This window comes from Mustela lutreola, chromosome X (assembly GCF_030435805.1).
Source record: "Mustela lutreola isolate mMusLut2 chromosome X, mMusLut2.pri, whole genome shotgun sequence".
NCBI classification, from domain to species: domain Eukaryota; kingdom Metazoa; phylum Chordata; class Mammalia; order Carnivora; family Mustelidae; genus Mustela; species Mustela lutreola.
The window spans coordinates 82,070,456-82,078,786 of NC_081308.1; the positions used below are offsets into that span (position 1 = coordinate 82,070,456).

Genomic DNA, 8,331 nt, shown 5'->3' on the forward strand with positions numbered 1-8,331 from the left:
ACTTATAAAAAAAATTGAAGATATTACAAAGAAATGGAAAAACATTCCATGCTCATGGAATGGAAGGAAAAAAATCATTAAAATGTCAATAGTACCCAAAACAATCTACACATTTAAGGCAACCCCTATCAGAATACTAGCTGTATTTTTCCAGAGCTAGAATAAACAACCCTAAAATTTGTATGGAACTACAAAGACTTCAAATAGTCAATGCAATCCCAAAAAGGCAAACTAAAGCTGGAGGCACCATGATTTCATATTTAAAGCTAAACACAAAGCTGTAGTCATCAGGAAATTATTTTATTGGCACAAAAAAGACACATAGGTCAATGGAACAGAATTGAATACCCAGAAGTTGACCAAAAACTATGGGCAACTAATCTTCAATAGGCAGGAAAGAATATCCAATGGAAAAAAGACAGTCTCTTCAGGAAATGGTGTTGGGAAAACTGGACAGCAACATACAAAAGAATGACACTGGACCACTTTTTTACACCATACACAAAAATAAATGTAAAATGTATTAAAGACCTAAATGTGAGATCTGAACCTGTCAAAGTCCTAGATGAAAACACAGGCAATAGCATTTTTGATGTAGGCTGCAGCAATTTCTTACTAGACATGTCTCCAGAAGCAAGGAAAACAAAAACAAACAAACAAACAAACAGAAAAATGAACTATTGGGACTTCATCAAGATAAAGACTTTCTGCATAGTGAAGGAAACAATCAACAAATCTAAAAGGCAGCCTAGAATAGAAGATATTTGCAAATGACATATCTGATAAAGGGTTACTATCTAGAATCTGTAAAAAAAAAAAAAAAAACTTACAGAACTTATCACCCCCCCCCCCAAAAAAAAAACCCTAAATAATCCAGTTAAGAAAGGGGAAGAACACATGAGTAGACATTTTTTTTTTTCCAAGAAGATATCCAAATGGCTAACAGGTACATGAAAAGATGCTTAATTTTACTCACTGACAAATCTATTTGACAAACTACAAATCTAAACTATGATGGGATATTATCTCATACTTGTCTGAATGGCTAACATTAACAACACAGGAAACAACAGATATTGGTGAGGATTCAGAGAAGGGGGAACTCGCTCACACTTTGGAAGGAATGGAAATTGCCGCAGCCACTCTGGAAAACAGTATGGAGGTCCCTCAAAAATTTAAAATTAGAACTATGCCAGAAATTAGCAATTACATTAGTAGGTATTTACCCAAATGATACAAAAATACTGATTTTGGGGAGTACATGCACCCTTGTGTTTATAACATTATTATCAACAACAGTGAAATTACAGAAAGAACCTGAATGATGTTCATGGACTGATGAATGTATAAAGAAGATGTGATATATGTATGATGCATACATAGACAATAGATTGTTATTCAGGCAACAAAAATAATGAAGGGTGCCTGGTAGTTCAATCAGTTCAGTGTTTGAGTCTTGATCACAGCTCACATATTTATCTCAGGGTTGTGAGTTAAAGCTCCACATGGAGCTCCACACAGAGCATCAATTCGACTTAAAAAAAAATCTCCCTTTTCATTCATAATTTTATTAATTTGGGTCCTCTCACTTTTCTTTTGGATGAGTTTGGCCAGTGGTTTATCGATCTTATTGATTCTTTCAAAAATCCAGGGGCGCCTGTTGGCTCAGTGGCTTAAAGCCTCTGCCTTCAGCTCAGGTCATGACCCCAGGGTCCTGGGATGGAGCCCTGCATCAGGCTCTCTGCTCAGCAGGGAGCCTGCTTCCTCCCCCCTCTCTCTCTGCCTGCCTCTCTGCCTACTTGTGATCTCTATCTGTCAAATAAATAAATAAAATCTTGAAAAAAATCCAGCTTCAAGTTTCATTGATGTGTTCTACTGTATCTCTAGTTTCTATCTCATTTTTCTCTGCTCTAATCGTGATTATTTCCCTTTTTGTGTGTGGGGTTGGCTTAATTTGTTGTTGATTCCCCAGTTCTTTAAGGTATAAAGACAGCTTGTGTATTTTGTTTTTGCAGGTTTTTTGTTTGTTTGTTTTGTTTTGTTTTGTTTTGAGGGAGGCTTGGATGGCTATGTACTTTCCACTTAGGACCGTCTTTGCTATATTGCATAGGTTTTGTACTGAAGCATCTCCATTCTCAGTGGTTCCATGAAGTGTTCAATTTATTCTTTGATTTCCTGGTTGATTCAAACATTCTTTCTTTCTTTCTTTTTTTCTCATTAAACTTTTGTTTTAATGGGTCTCAAAATTCTGTGACAGATTTTTGGTCAAGTTATTTCCATTAAAAAGTACTGATTTTAAAAACTAATAACTTAAAACTGCTACACACACACACACACACACACACACACACACACACAAATGGTCCACAAAACGTTCTCCTTTCCTTCTGAAGGTTTTACGATGCATTGTTATCATTAACCAGTCGTTTACTATTAAACTTAAATGGCCAATTGACACAAAGAGTTCTGAGACTGTTCTTCCACCACTGATTAAGACTGGGGTGGCAGGTATTGGGGATAATATTCATTTAGCCTTCTGACCTTTCTGGGCAGACTTGGTGACCTTGCCAGCTCTAGCTGCCTTCTTGTCCACTGCTTTGATGACACCTACAGCAACTGTCTGTCTCATGTCACGAACAGCAAAACAGCCCAGAGGAGGATAGTCAGAGAAGCTTCAACACACATAGGCTTGCCAGGAACCATATCAATAATGCAGCGTCACAAATTTAAAGAACTTGGGACCATATTCCAGCTTTTTTCCAGAATGATGATCTATCTTCTCCTTCAGCTCAGCAAACTTGCAAGCAATGTGAGCTGTGTGACAATCCAGCACAGGTGCATATACAGCACTAATTTGGCCTGGATGGTTCAGGATAATCACCTGAGCTGTGAAGCCAGCTGCTTCCATTGGTGGGTCATTTTTGCTGTCAACAGCCACATTGCCATGATGAACATCTTTGACAGATACATTCTTGACATTAAAGCCCACATTGTCCCCAGGAAGAGCCTCACTCAAAGCTTCCTAGTGCATTTCAAAAGACTTGACTTCAGTTGTAACATTGACTGGAGCAAAGGTGACCACCATGCCAGGTTTAAGATCACCAGTCTCCACTAGGCCCACAGGGACAGTACCGATACCACCAATTTTGTAGATGTCCCGGAGAGGCAGACTCAAGGGCTTGTCAGTTGGACGAGTTGGTGGCAGAATGCAATCCAGAGCTTCAAGCAGTGTGATTCCACTGGCATTCCCATATTTACGGGTGACTTTCCATCCCTTAGCCAAGGCATGTTAGCACTTGGCTCCAGCATGTTGTCACCATTCTAACCAGAAATTGGCACAAATTCTACTGTGCTGGGGTTGTAGCCAATTTTCTTAATGTAGGTGCTGACTTCCTTAATGATTTCCTCATATCTCTTCTGGCTGTAGGGTGGCTCAGTGGAATCCATTTTGTTAACACCAACAATTAGTTGTTTTACACCCAATGTGTAAGCCAGAAGGGCATGCTCACGGGTCTGCCCATTCTTGGAGATACCTTCTTCAAATTCACCAATGCCAGCAGCAACAATCAGGATGGCACAGCCAGCCTAGGATGTGCCTGTAATCATGTGTTTGATAAAGTATCTGTGTCCTGGAGCATCAGTGATGGTCACATAATGCTTGCTGGTCTCAAATTTCCACAGGGAGATATCAATGGTGATACCACTTTCACGTTCAGCTTTCAATTTATCCAAGACCCAGGCATACTTGAAGGAGCCTTTTCCCATCTCAGCAGCCTCCTTCTCAAATTTTTCGATAGTTCTTTTGTCGATCCCACCACATTTGTAGATAAGATGACCAGTAGTGGTAGACTTGCCCAAATCTATGTGTCCAATGACAACAATGTTGATATAAGACTTTTCCTTCCCCATTCTGGCTTAGGTTGAGCAGTGGTTTTCATGAAGCCTCTGTTCTGGCGGCAAACCTGTTGTGAAAAAAAAGCTGATCCAAACATTCTTAAGCAAGGTGGTCTTTAGCTTCAAGTGTTTGAATTTCTTCCAAACTTCTTTTTGTGGTTGAGTTCCAGTTTCAAAGCATTGTGGTCTGAGAATATGCAACTTCTTTCAAGATATGTCTCCAAAGGCAAAGGAAACAAAAGAAATAATGAACTTTTGGGACTTCATCAACATCAAAATCTTCTGCACAGCAAAGGGAACAGGCAACAAAACAAAGAGACAACCCATAGAATGGGAGGAGATATTCACAAATGACACTACAGACGAAAGGCTGATATCCAAGATCTATAAAGAAGTCCTCAAACTCAACACACCCAAAACAGATAATCACGTCAAAAAATGGACAGAAGACATGAACAGATACTTCTCCAAAGAAGAAATACAAATGGCTGACACATACATGGAAAAATGTTCATCATCATTAGACATCAGGGAGATTCAAATCAAAACCATATTGAGATACCACCTGACACCAGTTAGAATGGCCAAATTAACAACACAGTAAACAACAAGTGAACAAGTGTTGGAGAGGATGTGGAGAAAAGGGGAACCATCTTGCACTGTTGGTGGGAATGCAAGTTGGTACAGCCACTTTGGAAAATAGTATGGAGATTCCTTAAGTAATTAAAAATACAGCTTCCCCAGGACCCTGCAATTGCATTACTGGGTATTTGCCCCAAAGATACAAATGTAGTGAAAAGAAGGGCCACCTGTACCCCAATGTTCATAGCAGCAATAGCCACAATCACCAAACTGTGGAAAGAGCCAAGATGCCTTTCACCAGTCAAATGGATAAGGAAGATGTGGTCATATATACAATGGAGTATTATGCATTTGGAGTATTATGATGAATACACAACTTTTATATCAACGTGGATGGGACTGGAAGAGATTATGCTGAGTGAAATAAGTCAAGCAGAGAGAGTCAAATATCATATGGTTTCACTTACTTGTGGAGCATAAGGAATAACACAGAGGACATTGGGAGATAGGAGAAGTGAGATGGGGGAAATTGGATGGGGAGACAAACCATGAAAGACTGTGGACTCTGAGAAACAAACTGAGGGTTTTGGAGGATTGAGGGTTGGGGGGTTGGGTGAGGCTGGTGGTAGGTTGTATGGAGGGCACTTATTGCATGGTGAACTGAGTGTGGTGCATAAACAATGAATTTTGGAACACTGAAAAGAAATAAAATAAAACGGAAAAAAATCACATTGTATGCTAATTCATTAAAGGAAAATCAATAGAAAATAGATAATGATATGTGACATTATAAAACAAAGAATGAAAGCTTGCTATTTGTAATGGTATATGTGTCACTACATTATTATGGTAAGCAAAATAATTCAGTGAGAGGAAGATGGATGCCATATGATTTCACTCTTATGTGGAATTTAAGAAGAAAACAGGTATACATACAGGAAGAAAAAACAAATGAGAGAGAGGGAAGCAAACCATAAGAGACTCATAACTATAGAGAACAAACCAAGTGAAGTTTGATGGAGGGAGGTAGATGGAGGATGGAGTAAATGGGTGATAGGTGTTAAGGAGACCCCTGTTATGATGAATCACTAAATTCTACTCCTGAAACAAATTACACTGTATGTTTACTAACTAGAATTTAAATTAAAAAATTGAAAATAAAATAAAGTATATCAGAGGGGAGCTGGGTTGGGAGATGAATGAAATAATTGAATGGGATTAAGTGTACACTTATCATAAGGAGCATTGAGTAATGATGTATTGAATTTTTGAATCACTATATTGTACATTTGAAACAAATGTAACACCATATGTTAATTATACTGGAATTAAAATTTAAAAACTGAATAAACAAAAGAACAAACAAAAAAACAAATTACTGTGACATAATTTAATCAAAAAAGAAAGGCATATTGAATTACATTGTAGTTATCAATTATAATTTTTAAAAGCAAAATTTTTAGATTACTAATAATATAACACAAAATTTGTGTTCATTTAGTGTAGGAAAAAATTGTCTAATTTGAATGTCAATCTTAGTAATCTTAAAAGTTGGTAAAATTGCTCAACCTTTAGTTTTATTCATATTAATAATGTTATAAAATATGTGAATTTACTTAAGAGTAACTGGGAAAAGTAATCTTAAAGTAGAAAAAAAAGAATGGAAAACAAGTAAATAAACATACCAGTGAATTTTTATATATATTAAAAGAAATATTGCTTCAATCACATTATTGTATAATAAAAGTCTTAGATTAAGTGTACTTCTCTATTACCAGATTTTGGTATTCATAACAACATAATTATCATTTAATTTAATTTTTTTAAGAATAAAATAAATAGTTGCACCTTGGTGGCTCCACCATTAAGCATCTGCCTCAGCTCAGGTCAATGTCCCAGGGTCCTGGGATTGAGCTCTGCATAGGGCTCCCTGCTCAGTGGGAAGCCTCCTTCTCACTCTCACTCCCCTGCCTGTATTACCTCTCTCACTGTGTCTCTCTATCAAATAAATAAATAAAATCTTAATAAAGTAAAATAAAATAAAAAAGAATAGAATAAATTTAAATTGCAAAGAATATGACAAAATAAAATTTAAAAATTTTAAAAAGGGGATCTAAAAAGAAAAAGCTCCATCTCATTTAATTTTTATTGCAACCCCTGGGTTGCCTGCAATGCCTGAGTCAGACATTGATATACTTCTCCATTGTATAGTTGAGCCTCAGAATGGTTAAAAACTTTCCCAGGGCTGAATATTTAATAAATGAAGTGGTAGAAACAGAATTTTAAGCTGAATTTTCTCTTTCTAAAGTCTTTTATTTTTTTAGTCCATACTCCTAGTTGTTGTAAACTGCAAAACTTTCTAGGAAGAAAGCACAAAGCTGATTAGAAAAAAGTTAAGTTACATACTGCTTTTTCCTATAGCTGAATAAATGGACTACAGCAATATAATAGAAAGCATTATCTAATTTATTGCATTGCTGCAAATATTCCTTAGATGTCAAAATAAAAGTAGATCAAAATTTTTATCAAAATTAATTTTAGTCATAGAATGTATATAAAAATACAAGTATCCACAGGGGTGTTTGTTTAACACCATTATGCGGTCTTTCTTTCTTTCTTTCTTTCTTTCTTTTTTTTTAATTTCTTCACAGTGTAACAGAATTCATTGTTTTTGCACCACACCCAGTGCTCCATGCAATCCGTGCCCTCTATAATACCCACCACCTGGTACCCCAACCTCCCAGCCCTGCCCCTTCAAAACCCTCAGATTGTTTTTCAGAGTCCATAGTCTCTCATGGTTCACCTCGCCTTCCAATTTCCCTCAACTCCCTTCTCCTCTCTATTTCCCTATGTCCATGTTATTTGTTATACTCCACAAATAAGTGAAACCATATGATAATTGACTCTCTCTGCTTGACTTATTTCACTCAGCATAATCTCTTCCAGTCCCATCCATGTTGCTACAAAAGTTGGGTATTCATCCTTTATGATGGAGGCATAATACTCCATAGTGTATATGGACCACATCTTCCCTATCCATTCATCCATTGAAGGGCATCTTGGTTCTTTCCACAGTTTGGCGACCATGGCCATTGTTATGCAGTGTTTCTTAAGGTAAATACTGGTCTTATCTTGGATCAATATATACTTCAGAGTTTGATACATGTGTGACTGTCTTCAACACCATATCTAGTTAATATCTACAACCTGCTTCTTATCAGTGTTTTTTAAACTTCCCTATAGCCCCAAGAATGTTTAGAGATTTATAGTACTTTGGATCCCCATGGATTCTTTACTGTCAATCTATAAACAATAGATGTAGATAATATAACTGTTTTGAACAGAGTTGTAATTGCTACACAAACAGTTCCTCAAGCTCTTGGAAGCGCTAATGAGAAAAGATCAATGACTATATATTGTGAATGGACAGAGTGTTCAAGGGGACAATGGTTTAAAGAAATTTTCATTTTATTTTATTATTTATTATTTATTTATTTATCTTTGAGAGAGAGAAAGAGAGAGAGAGCACACTTGATCAGGGGGAGGAACAGAGGGAGAGGGAGAAGCAGGGAGCCTGATGTGGAGCTTAATCCCAAGGCCCCTGGATCATGACCTGAGCTGAAGGCAGACACTTAACCAATTGAGCCACCCAGCCACCCCTAAAGAGATTATTTTAAAGAAATTTTGTGTGTGAGGGTTTAGAATTCAAATTCATATTCATAGTTATTTTATAAAATGATTTACATATCCAAATTTTTCAGAAAGCTGACCATGTCTGATTATTCCTTGTTCATAAAATAAGACACTAGTTTATTTTTATTTTATTTTTTTAAAAGATTTTATTTATTTATCTGA

At 36.7% G+C, this 8,331-nt stretch overlaps 1 pseudogene; it reads right to left on the minus strand.

Moving 5' to 3' along the window:
• Positions 1-2,212: 2,212 nt before the first annotated feature.
• Positions 2,213-3,909, minus strand: LOC131821890 (elongation factor 1-alpha 1-like; annotated as a pseudogene).
• Positions 3,910-8,331: the final 4,422 nt, after the last annotated feature.